Source organism: Mycetomoellerius zeteki, unplaced genomic scaffold (assembly GCF_001594055.1).
Source record: "Mycetomoellerius zeteki isolate Tzet28-1 unplaced genomic scaffold, Tzet1.0 scaffold98, whole genome shotgun sequence".
Lineage (NCBI taxonomy): Eukaryota > Metazoa > Arthropoda > Insecta > Hymenoptera > Formicidae > Mycetomoellerius > Mycetomoellerius zeteki.
In genome coordinates, this window is record NW_017258021.1 from 203370 (window position 1) to 223912 (window position 20543).

Sequence of the window (20543 nt, forward strand, 5' to 3'; positions counted from 1 at the left end):
TAAAAAGGAAGGAAAGTGGAAGACGTCTATTTACTTCGGAATAAATCTTACGTCTTATGTGCCGTAATTACCAAGAGGAAAGCGAGCTCTATACATCGGCTTGTAAACAATAACGTAAAATGGAAGAAATGAAATTGAAGATAGTAAATGAAAAATTTCAAGAAACGAAACGAAAGAAAATTAAAAGAATGAGAAAGAAAATAAGATTGCGAGATTGTTACAAACAGAAGACTACTGTTAGTTTAATTTCTCCTTTATTACAAACGTCAAATTGATATAATGGCATAATTGTTTTTCGCGGATTAGCTCATCTTTAAATAAAGAAACGCAGCTTAAGAGAAAGAAGAATGAAGCAAGTCGGATCAAAAGAATTTTCAATCTAGATGTTATCTTTTAATTCTATGCAGTCTCTTATTAAAACGAAGATTGGCGTGCAGCAAAATAAGCAACGAATAAAGCAAATAATTCTCTCGCATAATAAGCGATAAAAGTAACAAAAGCACAATGTAAAAAGCCGTGTTCTTTATTAGTGCGCAAGAAACTTGCTCGTTATGAAATAATCGTATAGTTACTTCTAAAGCTGTAAATGCGAACCTTTTTAAATCAGCCATTGTGTGAGCGAGCGTTAATTTGCTAAGAAATGAAGTAAATGTGAACCCGGAAAAGTTCGCGGGAGGAAATTACGTTTAATCGATCGAATATCGTTTTAATGAAAGAACTTTAATCAGAGAAACATTCTTGTTGGACATTCGCGCCAACGATATTATCAAATGTAAGTGCAAATGTAAGCGATTTACAATAAAAATCCTCGTTATTAAGACATTGAGAACGAATATTAAGGATATACCGTCTGTACAAAAAGTGACTGGAATTGAAAATTCACTTTTCGTACAAAAATGAATGTTATTACATATGTATGAAACAATAAGATCAATTTATATTCAACAATATAATTTTATAGTTTAAATGACAAAAAATTTTTGGATTCCATTTTAATTATTTTTTAAAATCATGTTTACTTCTTATAGAAATAATTTTTTATCCAGGTTCTAAATTGCTCCTAAATTTTTTGTATAACTTTTAAATACAATATAGAAAAATTTTGTTAAAACATATATGTAATACATCTTGAAGTAAGTGTCCGCTGGCTTTCCGAGGCTCTCGGATCGATATGGCTATTAAGCTAGCCAACATAAGCACAATTACATGAGACGTACGGAAGATTTAGTGCCCTTTATGTGCTAATTTATGTGCTCTAATAACCCCTATATCCTATATATCTCTTTTACTGCAAAAGCAATCAACAGAATCCCATGAAACTTTCTACACTGTCCTAAAAATATATTGTCTGCTGATTTTGTGCTCTATCCCTTACGAGCGAAATCAATCACAAAGAGTGCAAAAGAAAAGTACCGAAAATAATAAATATACAGTTTCTCAATAAAAAACTTTTATAGGATTATAGAAATAGTAATAATTTTCTATAAGACTATACTTTATAGGAAAGCATTATTAAATATTTTCCGTACATTTTTCTTGCATGCACGCACGCTTTGGGGTTATTTTTACGCATAAGGTATACAGCACAAAAATTGTCAGCTCAGTATACTCAGTATAGTTCATAAGATAGTGTATGGTATATAAAAAAAATTTCATAAGAGATTCTACTGACTGATTTTATAGCAAGAAGGACGTACAGAATGTAGGAGCTGTTTTCCATAAATGAGGCTGGAGCAATAAAATCGATCAATATATGTATATTTTATGAGTAATAAAATCATTAAATAAATTATAATTGAAAATTGGTCAAAATCATTAGTATTCTTAGTATTTAATTTCTCTTGTATGACACCTACTTTTTGTTTTCAAAGTAAAGGGTAGTGCTCTGAAATTTAAACTAGTGTATATTAAGAGCACATAATTAATACTAAGATTCAGTAGTGTTTTATTATTACTATTATTTAAATAGGCATTCTAAATTTTTTACAAATGTAGCATGAAACAATGTTTTGCTAAACGGCTAGAGCAGTAAAATTAGGATTAGAATAATAAATTAGCACATAAAGAACACTAAGTTTCATGTGATTGTGTTCATGTTAGCATGTTAGCTTAATATAGACGTTGGATCAATCTTGGAAAATTCATATTCTTGTTTCCAAAGATCGCTGCTGTTCAACGCGTGTCGTAAATTCTGTAGATGATAAATTCATGACGCGTCGAAGATAGTTGATTACTTGTCCATCGACGAACACGGACAGGTCATGAAAAGTCCAAATTTGCGATCGTCGAGCTAGTATATCATCACGACGCTCTAAGTGAACTGTATATCAGAAGATGTCATTTTCTATTTTCGTGCAACATTTTATGAGTGTAGGAAACGTATAAAACTCAGACAACTTTTTCACTATTTCGAATATCACGTTGATATCGTCGGATCAGATATATATTACCGTTTCACTCCGCGGTGAGCTCAGCAAAATCCGCGGAAAATTTTCACTTTTCACCTTTTCGTTCCTACGAAGATTATACTCGATCGATTTTCCGAACAAGCATGACGAAAATACAAATCGTGCGCTTTCGACGAGAGCGAGGTTAGCGACTTTATCCAAATATTATGATTTACTTTCCACATTATAATCTGCAATCCCAAAATGATTACGTGTGCTTATTTGTGTAAAAAAAAAAAATGTTTCGGGTAAATTCTCCGAATTTATGCTTCAATCACATTTCTGCGATCAACTGCGCAGATATCTGTACGATAGAAGTACTACTGATTGTGATTTGCGAGAGACAAAAAAATATTTTATATCGCTGATACACTGTATGAGGAACACAACGCGCGATCGAAAAAAAAGTTTTATCTCTCTCTCCACAAAAGAGAATTCCTAAAGAGGAGCTTTTCCTTAATGATTATTTATGTCAAATCTCATTCATTTTTTCCTTCGTGCCAATACAAGCCCCCGTTACATATATACAAGGTGTCCCGAAATTCGCGCTTAAATTATTGCTTAAAATAAAAATTTACAAATAACATTTTTACTTAATTTTTTATTTAATTTTATACTTAATTTTTCGAAAACTTTCTTGATGTGATATTTTGATTCGCAAATTTTGATACACCCTACATACAGAATGCTCCGTTTTCAGGTACGTTAATGTTTAATAATAGACTCTTTAGCAAACTAGAAATGAGTTTCTCTGCAGGGAATAATGAATGTTAAGAAAATAGTTAATAATGAAAATTAAGGGAGAATTTTCGCGAAATTTGGATTTTCCAAAATACACATGAATAATAACGCTAGATTTAAATAATGATAGATGAGCTTTAACAGCTATTCGAAAAGGTGCTTACATGTGCATGTAATGTTAATAGTCAATTGCTTAAAGAGTCATATCAACCTAACAGAGTATAAATTTAAAATTCTTTTTAAGTCGATGACGTAGAATTCATTTCTAACTTTAGAGATATATTATACAATATCTAAGTTCTATCTCTTCTATAAATTTGTTAAGTATTAAAGATTTTAAATGTAGGTTGTGGAATAATTCGCTCCGCAGCGGCATGAGTAGACAGATTTTCGGAGACGGGCACGATGGAATAAAAAAATAAAACGTTTTCTTATAACTAGATAGAATAGCGAAAATATAATGCAGGATTTTTTGTTAAGAATTGTAAAAAAAGATTTAAAGAAAAATTCTTTTGCTTTAAAAAACAAAATTAAAAATTTATTCTAAATAAATGAATTAATATATTTAAAAAAATCCTACGTTATTTTTGTCTACTTACAAAAAAATATTTCACTTTTTTATTTCAGGCCACTTTTGCCATCAAAAACCTGCCACCAGTATTTAAATATTTCTTAAAATTTCTTTAAAATTTTTAATACGCAAATTTATAAGAGAAAAAAGTTTCAATATTGTACAATATATCCTTAAAATAAAAATTAATTTTACGCAGAGAAAGAAAGTAGTTGATTTTTAAAAAATCTTGAATTTTAGACTTTGTCGGATAATATATCCTTTAACGACTCAATTAAATGACGAAAAAGTGTTAGAAATATTTCATTCCTTACTTTAAAGTCAAATGTCATATAGAAACGCAATTAGTGTCACGCGCGCGTGGTCGACCCATAAAAATAGACCCACATAAACATAAAGTGTTCACTTTGCTTCAAGTCATAACAAAATAAAAAAGTTATAAAATTCTTTCGTGCAATATTACACTTGTCCTCGTTAAAAGTACGCTCGTTAAAGACTTTATATAATTTTTGTTGTAGAGAAAAATATTCGTGCAAGCATGAACCAACTAAATCACAAAACCAGAACAGCCGCATTACGACATGTTTATTTAGTCTGAACAGTTCTACATTACGGAAATCCACAATTTTCACAAGTAACATTATTCATGTTTTCACCGCATTATAAACTATAGCCAAGTAACGCTGCGCATCTAATGCGCACCAACGAGGCTTTCTCAACATCATATGTATTTATGCACGAAGGCTATTGTACAAGTTGAAAGTAATATATATATATATATATATACATATACACACACACATATATATACCCGAAACGTACCACTTCACGCTCTAACCAAAGTTTCAAAGGATCTAATAAGCATTTGCCACCGCAAACAATTCTATTACAGCGAAACAAACGCGTTGGAAATGTACAAGGAAAATCAGAAGGAAGTGCAATAAATTACCAATGTCAGCTCTGATATCGTGCAATTCATTCAAACACACCTCTCAGTTGGATAATATGCTTTACAGCTTGATGTCAAACTACTAATTTTCCTTTGTGGCGCTTTTAATTAATTTAGAATCCCTCAAATTTTCCTTATAATATGACAACATTATGTGTAACATGATTTATTATTATATTCAAGAACTCAATCTAGATAGAAATCGACAATAAGATTACCATATACACAATTATACATTATGTAATAAATATAATAAAATTCATGAAGCTATAAATAAGATCTTATTTTATTTCTTCTTTTTTTGTTTAATAGTTTTAAATACATTTTTAATGTATTTTATTTCTATTTTAAGATTTTGAATTATTAATACTTTAAATTCTTCTCGTTGATTTACATAGTATAAAGACAATTTTAAAGAATTTTTTAAATAGGAGAAAATGCGCGATAGAGAATTTAAATTTAATAAGTGTCTATTTGTATCTTGAATTATAAAAAATTGTATTTATTAAAATACATAAACACATACAGATATTTATTCTTGTAACGTCTACAAAAAATAAATCTTCTCTTTTAAAATTATTAGTATTATAATGACGAAACAAATATTCTGACAGAAATATGTTTTAAACACCTATTTTATTTCAATTGATAAGAAGACTCCCTTAAATACGTAATCAAAAATAGAAAAATAATATGAAAGAGATATTCAATAAATTTCTGCTAAAGAAGAATTGATTGCAGTTTTCCTAGAGGCGAAAATTTGTCTAGCGGAGAATTTAAAATCATTTTGGAGTATAAAATCAACCTGTGCATGACACGAGGTCGTCGGCTGATGGGAACGTCAATATATTAAAACTATGGTGCGGCGAAAAATTATCGGATTTAAACGAACGGGGCACGCGAAACAATCATCAGGATGATATGTATCCACCATACGTGATATGCGCCCGAGCGAACGCGCGAAGATATAAGTAATAATTTATGAGCGCAAAAGCGGGAGTGGTATAAAATCAATCAATTTGACGTTATCATCGACGCGCATAAAACAAGCCGACTGTAATAAAAATTAATGTCTAACATCGTGCTAAGCAAGCAAAAGGGAGATAAACGATGTGGAAATTGGGAAAAGGGCTGATCGTGAGAATCGCGAAGGAAAGTGTCTGGCGTAGAAATAACAGTTCGATAACAGGTCCTGTTCTTACTTGGATAACTCACGTGGGAACGTCACGACAAATCATCCTTCTTTTGAATCTCCGTGGATCTGCGCAACATATTTTTCGAGAATCCTGAAAGAAGGACACGTTATGTGAAAACGCGCTTTTATTTTATTTCGATCACTTGGGATTTAATGGAAGTACCCGTACATTTCTCTGATGTCACCCTATATGAGCTGTCTACTTCTACCTCTACTACTGAAGCCATTATTTCTGAAAATTTATCCTTCTGAGATGAAAAAAACAAATGAAATGAACTGAAAGTGAATGTTTCTTGATGGATATCTTCTGTCAGAAATAGACTTTTACTTTAAGGCTTTATACCAAATATATTTCACATTAAAGTATAAAAAAGTAGAAAGGGTTTCTTTCTTTTAATTAAAGATTTTATGTTCTAAATTAAACATTATTTTAATTAATTATAAATTTTTGTACAAATTATGCAGCACATGATATTTTCACATACATGCCCCTCCCCCACCTAACCAAATCTTAATGAAAAAATTATGTAATAATGCGCTATTTATGCGCTATTCATATTTGCAAACAAAAATTTTTGCGCTCCTTCCGCTCCTTCCGAATATGTCTGTTTGTTCCAAGAAGGAAGTGCCTTAAGGGTTGCAGCGCAAAAATCGAAAATGCTTGGAAATAGTAGCGCATAAATAGCGCATAAATTCTGTGTATTTAATTTTTCAAATCAATTATTTTTAATGGATGGGGGGGCTGACTGACTGCCTACTCAGCCCCCCACAAAAATTTTTTTTAGCTAAACGGAAGGAGCGCAAAAATTTTTGTTTGCGGATATGAATAGTGCATAAATAGCACATTATTACATAATTTTTTCATTAAGATTTAGTTTTCATTAAGGTTAGGTGGGGAGCCAGCCTAGGTAGACGTATCTCTCATGAAGTTTCAATAATTTTGCTGATGAAGGCAGCTAAATATTAATATTTTACTATTCAATTTGCAAAGGCAGATAATTTAATATTAGTTCCTCGGCAGCAATTTGCATCGTTGATAAGTTCGATGTCGATCGACCGATTCGTGCAAGAGGAACGTCTCTGTTAGAACTGAAGACAACCAGAGATAGAAGGAATAAGGACATATATATATATATATGCACATATATATATATGTACATAAAGAGATAGGTTTGTCGAATTTCATAGGAGAGCAGTGTAATGAAATCGGCGCGCACCCGGAAGTGACATATCCGGCTGGTTGCGGTAGGTCAGACACGTACGTAACCAATATTCAGAATGTTCATGTGGCATACCAAGGACTTTCCACGACTACCACAAAGCCAACCAGTCACGAGTCTCGTCCCACGGGTCGCCGTCTACACAACCGAACCCCTCAGCATCCGGGTTCGAGAAACCAGGATTCCGTGTTGGCATGCTCGTTGCTCTCCCCTTCCTCTTGCGCTGACCATTGCGTGCCCAAACTACCCTTCGATCAACGACTTACTAACCAGCCTTGGTTATCCCAAACGGTGGAACAATGTGTCTGCCGCCATGGTACTTAAACTATTTCAGCGCGATACGTACGAGTTAAGTAATGCTGTTCCACCGAGAAAATTTACAATTTGTCATCCCGTTCATTCTTTATTTTCTTTTAATATACATATGCGTTGAGCAATGTATTCATTGAAACGATCATAAGATTCAAGATAACGCTTTTTATAGGATTAACGTGAATAATTGCAGTAGTCAGCGTCAATGATTTTCTGTTAGCCTGAAACGCCTGAAATCGAGCATCGATCGAATTTTGGAGCAAATTTTCCATTATTCTATTTAAAAAAAAATAAAAATTTTGATATGATCAGAATAATCTAAAAAGTTTAATACAAAATTCTATTCACAAATTTAATTCATAGTCAATAACATTACAACATGCATAGAATTGGATTGAACGAATAAATTTAAGCACTTGATTCAAGACGTTCATAATATACCAGATTTTATCATTTTTAATACCACATCTTAAAATGTAAGAAATAGTCTACAAATTATGTCTAGATTGAAGAAAAGCAATAAAGGGTTTTTGTTAAACTGCATCGGTAGAAATAATGAACGTTAAGCCTCTTTCTCGTTCTAAGCTTCGTTCTACAGCATTATTGATTCTTTCAATTTGTTACTCTGCAAAACGGAAGCGGGTTGCATTACGCGGCCGAATTGACTATCCACCTTCCTTGTGAACAAGAAAGTTTTAATTGAATCTAGTGGCAAACGCGATCGTTCGAAAACTGCCCTATCAGCTCGCAAATACGATTGATATAAATTAGTAATACAGGAAGATAGGGAATGGAAAGAAAGAAATAAGCGTTTATTTTTACGCTTTAAAATATGAAATTTTTAAAAGTATAAAAGAGAATAACTTTAAAAAACGTCATTATTAATGAGATAATTAAAAAATAGGAAGTTTTTGCAATAACGTGAATCCATATACGGTGAACGCTAAAGTCACGTTATCCTTTTCTTAATATACTTGTTAAGAAGAAGATAACCTAATCTTAGCGTTCACCGTATCTGGATAAACGCTTGCAAAAACTCCCTATTGACTTATTTCTATACGACTAGCAAAAAAAAAATTTTTAATAATTTATCGAATGATATAATTAACGAGAACAATAACAATTAATATAATTAAAAAACAGAATTAAAATTGTAAGTACGTGCGCATCGAAAAAAACGCAGCAATGAAACGACAGTGATGCATACGCAGTGAAAGAAAATCTTTCGCATTCACCATCGTATCGCTATCGTCGATGACTTATTCTTTCCCAGAAAGGGATTAAAAGGATTCTTACGCTATCCTTGCTCGAATGAACAACGGCTAAAATCTCTCTTCTTCCGCTTATAGAAGCCTGCGTGTCGAACAATCACGCTTGTGCACACATACAAAAGCCCGGGCCAAGCTTTTGTTCCCCTTTTGCTTTTAAGTTCTCCGATGAAGTTCGAGAATACAGATGAAATCCTGTGTTAGCAGCCATATACGCGTGACACTTCAAGAAATGAAAGAAAGACAGAGAAAGAATAGAAAGAGCAGAGAGAGAGAGAGAGAGTGAGAGAGAGAGAGTCGAGAAGAGACAAACATACCGTAAGAGAAGATGAATGCGAACTTGCAGTCGAGACGGAGAAAAAGGACGAGAGAAGAGCAGTTGGGAAACGGAAAGGCGAACAGAAGGAAGGAGAGAAATCGGAACTGACGGAACGGACGGACGTGGTCGTGCCATGAATGAAATGAGACTTTGGACGACCACCGGGAAAGCCAAGTGCATCCATTGCAGTCGAGTTAGTTGGCGGTGCAAAGGAAAACTCCGGTACGTGCCTGCAGAAAGCATAAATTCCAAATGTTCGTACTAGCGATTTACATTGGTACAGTAAGGAGATCGCCGGTAATATCGCTATGTACATCGATATCGTAACTGAGAACAACCAAGACTTATATGGTGTGACTTGAAAGCAAAGATGGGAAAGAGGAATACGTCACTTGAACTGTGATTTATGAAATAACGTAAAATTTTAATAAATAATTACGTAATGTACATTAATAAATATTAAAGGATCAAATTTAAACCAATTTCTTGAGTTAAATAACATTTTGTTACTTTTAATCTTCATGTGCAACCCATTTCTGCGATCAAATTGCTTAGTTTCAAAGTAAACAATATCCTGTTAATGTATGCACTTAATAAATAATAAACCAAATTTTAATGAAATTTAATACTTCTTGACTTAAATTATTTAACTTCATTGCTTTAGTTGAATTACCGACATATCGAGTAAAAGTCGAGGTAAGAGCGCTGCCTTTAGGAATGATTAAAAAAGACTCAAATTGGATGTAATTTGTCATTATAAATTTAACAGCGTATGACATAAACTTGCGAAGGTTATCTTCAAACGCTGTAGAAAAGCGTCGGAATATGGACAAAGTTTTAATGTCCACAATCACAGTCAGGGAAAAATGAATGACGGAGTGCGCGGAGTGATATTTCAAATAATTGACGAAGATATTTAAAAATAAGCAGCTATGAATAGTCGCTACAAATGTGACAAAAATATCTGTCCTTGCGTAAAATACCTATAAGCCCTTGTGATGATACGATGTCATGTATCGATGAAGTAATTGGCTATGCGAATTCATTGCGCAAACAACGATGGGAAGTAAATATGAACAGGTTGATGCGACGCACATTGATGATACCGTTGTTTTGTTAGCTAAGTGCAAACAGAATGTGTTAAAAGGTAAACAATTGTAATTACAGATACTCAAAAAATAATGAACGAAGAAGAGTGTTTAAAAGGAAAATATAAAAATATCTTACGCTAAAAGTGAAATACAAGATAGCAATTACAATTTTGATCGACTTCTATACCCCTACCGGATATATCAGATAAAATCTTCACGAATAAATCATAAAAAAGTTAAATAACATATTTATCCAACTTGTCAAATTGTTAACCCTGATATAAAGATCGGATATCTTCGTGTGGAAAATTGAACGCCTGGACACGAATATTAAATATGCCATTTTTTCTGAACTCACCGCAGGCCACATAATTCAACGATAAAATCCACCGTCGTAAAATTATCGGCAATCTACCTTCTCTGGCCTTCACATTTTTAAAATAACGCCGAACTCGACCATCAACGACGCTGATCGTGTCGCCGGCTACAGGTAAGCTGTCATTAACTAATTGTGAAAGACTCCCGCGGTTCCGAGGCTGAATAGAGCGCTTGATTTCATGGCCGCGATATTATGGTTCTTGCGTGCATTTAAAAACACCTCGGAACCGCCCTTCAACACCCACTCGCGAAATAGATTTGCAAACGCTCACCGCAAAGAGGTGCTCGACGGTATGAACGAGTTTCAAAATATAACTTCGTTTTATCTTACATCTATATTTTGTGAGCGTTTAACACATTCGATCTAAATGATTTAAGCCCTTAGATGAGTTCGGCCAATATAATTACTGTTCATTGTCTGGATTTGTTAAACATCTGTTTGTTGCTGAAAGTACATCGTATACGACGTATATGAAAATTATTTATCTTACTAAACAAATATGATTTAAACGGAATATCTCTTTGATATTGAGAATTAAAAAAACTATATATGAGTTTTATATATATATATCAAAGTTATATATGTATATATATATATCAAAGAAAAAATTAAGAATTAAAAGATTATTAGAATAATTTGTTTACTAGAAAAGAAAGCTGTTATATCAGATTATTAAGGAAAAATGACACGGTAATAAACTATATTTCGATATTAATTAATCGAATTTTTGTGCGGAGTTTACGTTTGTTTAGTTAAAATATCATATCGCTCATTTTTGCTATAACAATAATACAACTCAAAAAAGAAAGTTTTCTAGAAAATAAGTTTGAATATTGTGAAGAACGTTTTGTAATATTAATTTTAAAATGCAATTGTAATGTAATAACTGATTGTAAATGAATAAAAGTAAATGAATAGAAGTTATTTTAAAGTATAGTTTTTTGTTTATGTTTCGATTATTTTTCTATATATAAGCAATAAAAAAATGACAATTTTTAAGTTCATTGTTGTAAATATGAGCGATGTGATTTACTTTAAATTAATTAGAAATTATATGTTTGTGCAAGGACACAGGAAGAATGTGTATCTAGGTCTAACTACATATTGATTTTTATTTGTGAACAGTTGTACCGATACATAGTACATAAATAGCTCCAATACGGCCTATATGTATGAAAAGACAGCGACTAGTTAATAACAGAGCCACATCATAATATATGTAGACTACAAATCAATAACACAATTAGTGTTCTATTTCTACGTAACATCGCCCATTCCGAAGTACATCTATCAGCGTGTACTTAATCTATCTAAATATAATCTAAAAAAAAAGGAAAAAAAATTATAACAGCTTTCTCTCTTCAACTGTTTACCTTTGAAATTAATTGCTACATCAGTTTAAAATCATTTTTACTCATTTTAATTATCTAATTGTGTGTTAATAATTTTACTTTGATTATCTAATTAATCGCGTTCCTTCGCTAAAAAATCATAAACAAATGAAATTATTTGTTAAATGAAATGGAATTGCTGCATTAATTTATACGTCGTGAATTGTCCGTGTATCACGATCTTATAATACCAGAATATCGTTAAAAAATGACAGTGAACGTATCGAGGATTCTTTCAAACGGGATTTTTGCCAAAGCTCCTAAAGCAAAGTACCTTTAGAGATTACGCTCGGATACCGCGCCACATCTCGTATCTATATACGGAAATTCTTGCTTTGCAACCATTTCCGCACACTCGAGCAGAGGCTCCTGCGAATACCGCGATACGTTTCAGTCTTCGTGAGTCACGTTTAGTCTATCTTGGCAGCTTTCGCTTTGTTCTTTCGCGATACTCATGCCGTGATAACACGCGATCCAAAATCCAGGTGAACTCTCGTGAGAGGTCGAGTAAACCGCCGATCACAATCACGGGACGCAGATGTGCTTAGCACAGGCATTTTTCTTATATTCATTTTCAATCGTTACAAATCTATCTTTTCGATAATCGCAGCTCTTTACGTACGCGTTGCACATAACACACGATGTATTTCCATTTTTTATATAATTAAAAACTTAGATGGAAAGAAAGTTGGATTTTATTTACCTAATATACCTAATATACCTAATATACCTTTATTGAAATATATTTCTAAATCGTAACACAATTCTTCTTAAGGAATTAAATGAGATAACAAAAGTTATCTAAATTCTCTGAAGGTTATAAATAATCGAAATTTCTAAAAAATATATTAGACATTAGACAAGTGAATGAAGAATTAAGATTAATCGAACTATTCAAGATTTAAATGCAGAGTTTACAAAGTCGCGGATGACGCGGATTACACATTAAAACGCGGCTCCTATAGCAAACGCGCCCGCGAATGCCAACGGCATACTCAATTAATGTTTCACGAACTAATTTAACACGGGGAAAATGTTCTCGTACGCTAGAAGACAAATCGAGACCTTTAAACTTTTGTTCCCGGTAATTTGCAAGAACCTACCTCTCGCAGTAAGAATTTCATATTTCCGACGTGAGAGGTAAAAATTTTGGATTTCAAGTCCGAATGTAACAGTGCGATCACAAAACGAAGGAAACGATTACGAGCGAGTTTAACGATCGTCATTGTTCTTAACGATCTCCGAGGAAGGAATTAAATATACCGATGGCCAAATCATTTAGCCACGGATTTGTTCGGAACGTCGCACATGAAGAGTGTTCGACGGAATATTATGAAACCTCAAACGTATTGTTCCAAGTTAAATTGAGTCCTATGGCAAATACGAATTGAATTATTCATGGCAGATTTGACACAATATCTCTTCGATATTGACTTTATAATTTAATGGACCATTGACTGCCGGTCGAACTATCAAACATGTATGTATTCCGGCTTATGCAACCAACTAAATTTAGTCACAAGGAAAAGGCAATTAATTTGTGAAGGTTTGAATAATTTGTTATTAATTTGATTTAATGCAATATTTGCATACAGGTTATATTTTGCTTGTATAAAGTTCCGTTTTAAAAAAATTTTCGCCTATTTTATCTATGCCAATACAGTCTTTCACTATATTATCATATAGTTCCCCTATGTTTATTTTTAATCATTATGAAATTCTATTGATAATTAATTATATATTTGCAGCAATGTGTTTATTTTAAAAAAATGTAAAACTCTCGGTATTAAACATTAACACTTTCCTCGTGGACAAAAAAGTAACGTGTTAAATATATTGCCGTAAAAATTTCTATAACCGATTATTTTTTTATCTTTGAAACAATGTGCACAGCAATTTCACAACACAATTATTTAGCAATTAATAATATAATTAAGGCTTAAATAAATATAAATTCAAAATTAATACATAAACTATCAGACTAAAAGAGCCATTTAGAATGTTATGTTAATCGTTAAAATTATTAATCAAAATCAATGCATCTAAATTATAATTACAGACGACGTTTCGATCCTAAATATGGTTTTTATCAGTGAAATTAATATTTGTCTTAAATTCTTTTTAATCTCGCTGTCGGCCAAGTGTATATATACGAGTACATAATAAAACATAAACTGTTCTTCCTTACTCCAATGCGTTTCTGTCCATAAATTATTACATTGATCTGTCTTGAGCGTTCGTTATTTTTCGATAGCTCTGATAATAATTATTTAGCATTATAACTTTAGCGTTATTTTCTTATATTCCGAAAATTTCAAAATAATTCTCAAATAGCTTGTCAGTATACACGTATATATGAGAATTGTCCTCGAACCGCTTTAGGGTAGATTCTTTTCGCGGATGTCGTCGCCGCCTGAAAATGACTGGCACGTGTACATATACGGGGCCAAAAGCGATTCTATTGTTGGCTTGAACGTTGGCGTACTCTGCTCGAGGCAGATGCTTAAATCGAGATTAAATCCAATTAAGTTCGTCATCGGTGCCTGTGGAACTCTCGTCGTACGAGAGCGATTCCCGATCTCGTCCAGCGATGAAAGAAAATCGATTACTCGCGTAAAGATGTTCCCTCGACAAGCTATATAGACTTCTCTTTTCACGACGTGCGAATAAATAAACAAAATATTATCACAGACAGACAAGAAATATTTTTTATGAGATTAATTTAAACTCAAGAATAATTTCGTGCAACATTTCTTTTAAATTTAATTATCTATGCAACATAAAATAATTTCGGAATATTTCTTTCATTTTAATTTAGTTCCAATTTGGTTTCGTATCTTTATAAAGATTATTTTATTTTAAAGGAATTGAATTTGAGAGGATTTGACAGGAAAAAATCGTTTTTAAAAAATTGAATTTCTTCTAAAAATTGATCCTAAATTTTGTTACAGATTCAGTAACATTCTAGAATAGATTTTATATAAATCATTAATTTGAATTTAAAAATCAGTCAGATTCTCAAAAAAGATTTATTGTTTATAGAAAAGTGTATTTTTAATTTTATAGATTAGAATTTTTCCAGAGATATTGGAAGACAATATCATATGAATCGTAAATCTTATCATCCAACGTTAAATTCACGAAAATAAAATAGAACTGCTGGCTTAGAAAGCGCGGCACATGTTCTTAGAGTTAGCGTGCTCATGTGAAAATAGTTGTAGGTATGTAATCCGCGGCACTTATTTGGACCTGGGCTAAACCGACAAGAAAGAGAAGTGGAAGAGGAAATAAAAGTAACTATAAGGCGACTCTCGTTTCACGTACTTGTATAACATCCAAGAAGTACACGATAGTGTACGCGTCGGTTGGGCCGCCCATGGAGAACAGAAACGAGCTTAAACGGTGAAAGAAGCTAACCAGATGTGACCTCAGAATTTACAACTAGACCGAGTGACTGTTACTTTGTTCGTTACCACTGTTAAAGCCGCGCCTTCGTGTGTTACGAAGTAATGTTGTAACAAGAACAAGTAAGCTGCACAGTTGTTAAAAGAATAAAAGAAAAATAGCTTTCTTCCTAGATTTATAGTGAAGACAACTTGTTCAAATTATAAATGTACAATCATATATACTCAGAAAGGACGATTTTCATGAAATATCTAAAAATTTAGCTAAGTATAGATCTGAAAATAATTTTATTTTGTAGGGTCATCAAAATAATTATGTAAGAAACTCAAGCATAAGTAATACTGTAAAAAATTTTGATATTCTAGCAATAAGCTTAAGCGTCCTATATAATTTTGATAGTTTAACAAAATTATTTTCAGATCTGTATTTAGTTAAATTTTTAGATCCTTTGGCAACCATTTTTTCCGTGTAGGTTCTGTAAAGAAGCGACTGTACGATTTAATAAAATAAACTTATTTTGCAACCTTTATACAAATTACAAAAGCCATGACAAATAAACAATGTCCATTATTAACGGCAAATAATGTACAATGTGCGTATATTGCATGTCGCTCAATTATATTGTAATAAAAGAGAAAGATATATATATACATATATACATATTTTTTCTGTTGTTAGTTGTTACGGAATAAAGTTGAGTAAATTTTATTTTAGTCTTAATTAAGCTGGAGTATAGCAATCATATTTTCGGCAACCAATGTAATGTTACCTTTGCATTTATATTCCAGTACAAGAACCATGATATTGTACAGTTAATTAACAAACTTACAGCAGCGGCTCAACTTTGTAATTTTCGCGTATCACGCCATAAGGTTATAGAATTTTGGCCTCCAGTGCGCGGACCTGCTTGATGTGTGTCTCAAAAGCTTCTTTCTACACTGATAATTAATACAAGCATCGCTATTCTCAAATTTAATTAACTTGATGCTTTCACGGAAGGTTTATTTATGGTTACTTTCGGCCACGCACGCTTTTGGAGAACAACGCTTAATTTTATGAAATTTCCTTGGCAAAGAGAACGTCCAATTATGCAGTACTGATACTTGCATATCATTATTTTGACGCAGAGAATATAACTCTGCAGTAGACACGCGTTTTTTATCCTTTTCTCTCTTTCTTAATTCTTCTCTCTCTCTCTCTCTCTAAATAAATAAATAAATAAATAAACAAGTAAATTGTTATTTGTCGTTCGTAAATATAAATCTTTCATATTAGAACAACAATATAAATACAAACGTTCTATTATTAGATATGCATGTAAAAAAGAACTAATCTATATAATATAAAAATAAATTATATCTATATAAGATGTTAAAAAAACCATTCAAAGCATTTAGTTGGTAGATAATACACATCATACTGACAAGGGAACCTCTCGAGGTGTCAAATTCTGATTTTAATGAAACTTTGTGAACTTGTAGCTTACATAAAGAAATGAATTTAGAAAATAGTTGCGGCTAAAAAACGGTTTGAAGGGGTGATTTCACCCCTTGTGAGCCTTACATTAGTGAACATAAGTCGAAAGCTTAAATGTTTCTGAGATATAAACAATTTTGTATGTTAATATAATTTATTATCTCTTCTACGTATCGCGTATACGACGAGAAAAGAGAGATAAGTAGCACTGATAGCCTATTTGGAAGAATTACAAGAGGTCCCTTATGAGACATTAACCAACCATTACGATTGCTATAACATTATTATGTTATGACAATCGTAATGGCTGATTGATGTAAACTTATTGATTTCCAATGAAATTTTTCATTATAAGCTATATAGAAAATGAGTCAGAATGTTCCGAATGCGATTTATAAACACTGAGGTAAATGTTTACGTTGCATACGACACGTAAAACCCAATAAGTCAGTTGATGATACTAACATACAAAATTGTTTATATCTTAGAAACGGTTGAATTTTTTATCTATGTTCACTAAGGCTTTTTACTTTAGTATGATATGTATTATTTATCATATAAATGCTAAATGGTTTTTTTGAATACCCTACATACATATGCAGGTATAAACTATTTATTAAATAAGTTACGTAAATAATAAGCGACTAATTTCCGTCATGTAATTGATTTTTATTAAATTTCCGCCTTTTCCCACTTTTAATAGTCCAGTATTTTCTAGGAATGCGTACTTAAAATTAAATGAGCTTTCGCTTAACGAGATTAGGCTGATTAAAACGACTGCATTATTCTCGATGTGATCTTAATCACATTACGATAGGTTAAATACGAAGCGCTAGTTAGTTGGAATCTATTTTTGCGACGTCTATTTAAGAATTGTGTAGTAAAAGCGATACGTACGCGGGCTTATCTTTTAACACGACTGACCAAGTAAATCAATAGTCCTAGCTTCTCCATAAAAAAAAAAACGCATCACTGTCGTATATCAGCGTGTTCCACTTGATTGGACCACGCTAGTTATCTAGTGAATTGGTCGATGCGACGTGTCCATTGAATTCGGCCAAATTATGGCCGCCTTTCGCTTATGTAATGTGTTTATTTTCTAAAATTGATACGAATTTTCACAGACGGAAAAATTTCTCGCGAGACATAAGACACACTGTCGATGATCGCCCATTAAATTACACAAATTTTCTGTTTATTTACGAGATAGCAGTTTAGAAATTTATGTCTCTAAAGCTGGCCCCCCTTTTTCAAAATTTGGAAAAAGTAAGTAGAGTTCTGATTACCCACCGAAGAGTTTTAAAATTCTCAACCGATTTTAGAAAGAGTTCCATTGATTCACCCAAAAAAATATTCTGCCGATTAGAGAGAGAGAGAGAGAGAGAGAGCGAGAAATTCCTCTTAGCATTTCCTCTAAGCAAAAAATCTTACATTAATCTTACATTAATCTTACATTATCAGATGCAAGTATTTATGACACGTATTTATCTATGAAAATGAGGATACATGAGCTATGATCAAAAATAAATTCCTCTATAAAAAATTCTATTATAATAACTCGAATAGCCTTTTGGAATAAGAGGATATACAAAATACTAGCGGCACGCTTATTTATTAAAAGAAGTTTGTCATTTATGTACTACGATAGTACGTGTTAGTATATGCAAGACAATCTTTTAGTATTGAGAGGATTGCAATCCTAAATCCAGTACTCTATAGTTATATGAAATTCCTTTACTTTGTAGAGTATCCTCTTGAGATCATATATAAATGGAAAATCCTCTGACATTAACACGGAACCGCTAAATAGTAGAATAATTTTTTTGAGTGTTAAAATGGTGAAACTACCATTTGAAGTATGAGGGCGGGGGGGGGGCAACAACATGATTCAGAAACTTTGAAGAGCTACTTTATCTTTCGCGTTTTAACACTTTGATTCATATAGGACAGTTGATAGAATTCTTTGGAGAGAAGGGAGGGGGAGGGCTTGCAGAACTCTTAAGAAAACGCTGGATTTCTGAAAAAGTTTTAAAAAAAATTTGTTTTTTTAAATATTTTTTTAGAAATCCGGTGTTCTGTTACGAGTTTTGACTTCCCAAAGAATTCTAACGATTATGCTTGATGATCAAATCGCTAAGATTAAAAGCAAAAAAGTTACAGCGCTTTGAAAATTCCAAATTGGAATTTTTGTAAGTCCACGCAAGTCAAAAAATTTTTTCGGAAATCCGGTATTCTGACATAAGTTTTGGTAGTCTCCCCCTCCCCCCTCTGAAGAGTTCTAACAATTATCCTTAACAGTTGATCAATGTACGAAGAATTTAGTGTTCTTTATGTGCTAACTTGTTACTCTAATCCCGATTTCATTGCTCTAACCGTGTATCAAGAAATCCATTCTAACATTTGTTTTTAAAAGTTAGCATAAGATCGATTTCTTGCTAAACAGTTAGAGCAATAAAATCAAATTTAGAGCACATAAAGAGCACTATCCTCTGTACATCTCATCTGATTGTGCTCTCATGTTGGAATACTAGTTTAGCATTAAGTCATTTTATTGCATATCTCGCACGCGCGCGCGTGTGTGGTTTTGATATATATCACTATTATTTAAGAAAAAAAGATCGTAAAATAAATCCACATTTATTTCTACGAAAAAACGCTTTTTGAAGATCTGTCTCATGAAATTGTTTCAGCTTTCAGCTTAAATTAGAAAGACTCGAAGGAACGATAAATGAGAGTTGGCTTAAAGGAAACCGTGTCTGTAATTCGGCTTGCTGCTACATTGCTACGAGTAATTACACTCACGTTCATTTTCCTAGAGAAGAAACGCCTGCATCAGATGATTAAAAGTCACGAGACTTCGTACTGCAAGTAATATGGGCTGCTCCGTGGATTTATGATTCCGTGAGTATCGTGGAAATTCTATTTTATTTTCTTTTATGCATGTCTCTTTTTCCGATAATTATGAAAGTAACAAAAAATACATAGAAACGCAGTCAGTTAACATGCTTAACAAAATTCGCGGATGCAATCTTAAACGCAATTTGTCACAATAACGACGATACATAGTATATCGCAAGCTTCTTTCCATTAAATTGCTCATCTTATCTCTTTTTATCAATAATCTCAATTTCAATAAAAATTCGATCACACAGTCTTCCAGTTTCATTACATAAACATTCTAACATTTGTGTGACTTTAAGAATGTATCGGTATGTCACATCTAAAAATAATACCAAAAAATAAAAATTTCATAGATTGTTCTATTATTATTACTATAGGGCAACCAAAATTATATTGTAAAAATCCCTTTTTAAGCGCCTAAAATATGCTGTGAAATTGAAAAAAATGCTCTAAAGAAAGGAATATATGCATTTAAAAATTACTTTTTATCGCACAAATTTTCAAATTATATTAATTAAGTTTTTTACTTATAATAACAAAGTAAAATAAATTTGATAAAATTTGTTTACATTTTTAAAAAATTTAATTAATCTTACGGGACATTAAAATTAAACAAATACATATTATTTATTATAGTGACTCTAGAAAGAGAGGGAGAGAGAGAGAGAGAGAGAGAGGGAGAGAGAGAGAGGGAGAGCGAGAGAGTCTTTGATGTTACGTATTGTATAACACAGAAATATAGAAGATTGAACGTAAAAGTGCAAAATCTTTTTCTCCTTGTGATTTCACTGCACAGAATAAAAATTTGCAGATTTTAAATAAATATTTACTCCAATAGTACTAACGAAATATTTACTAAATGTAAACACATATTTATT

The 20543-nt window shown here is 32.2% G+C and overlaps 1 long non-coding RNA gene across 1 annotated transcript in view; it reads left to right on the forward strand.

The window, feature by feature from the left end:
* The first annotated feature begins 1618 nt into the window (after window positions 1–1618).
* LOC108730902 (uncharacterized) overlaps window positions 1619–20543 on the forward strand; it is a 20360-nt gene continuing 1435 nt past the window's right edge. Inside the window, exons 1-2 of the long non-coding RNA XR_001936987.1 lie at window positions 1619–1629; window positions 7473–7476. This is a non-coding gene — a long non-coding RNA (uncharacterized lncRNA). The remainder of the gene's footprint in view (window positions 1630–7472; window positions 7477–20543) is intronic.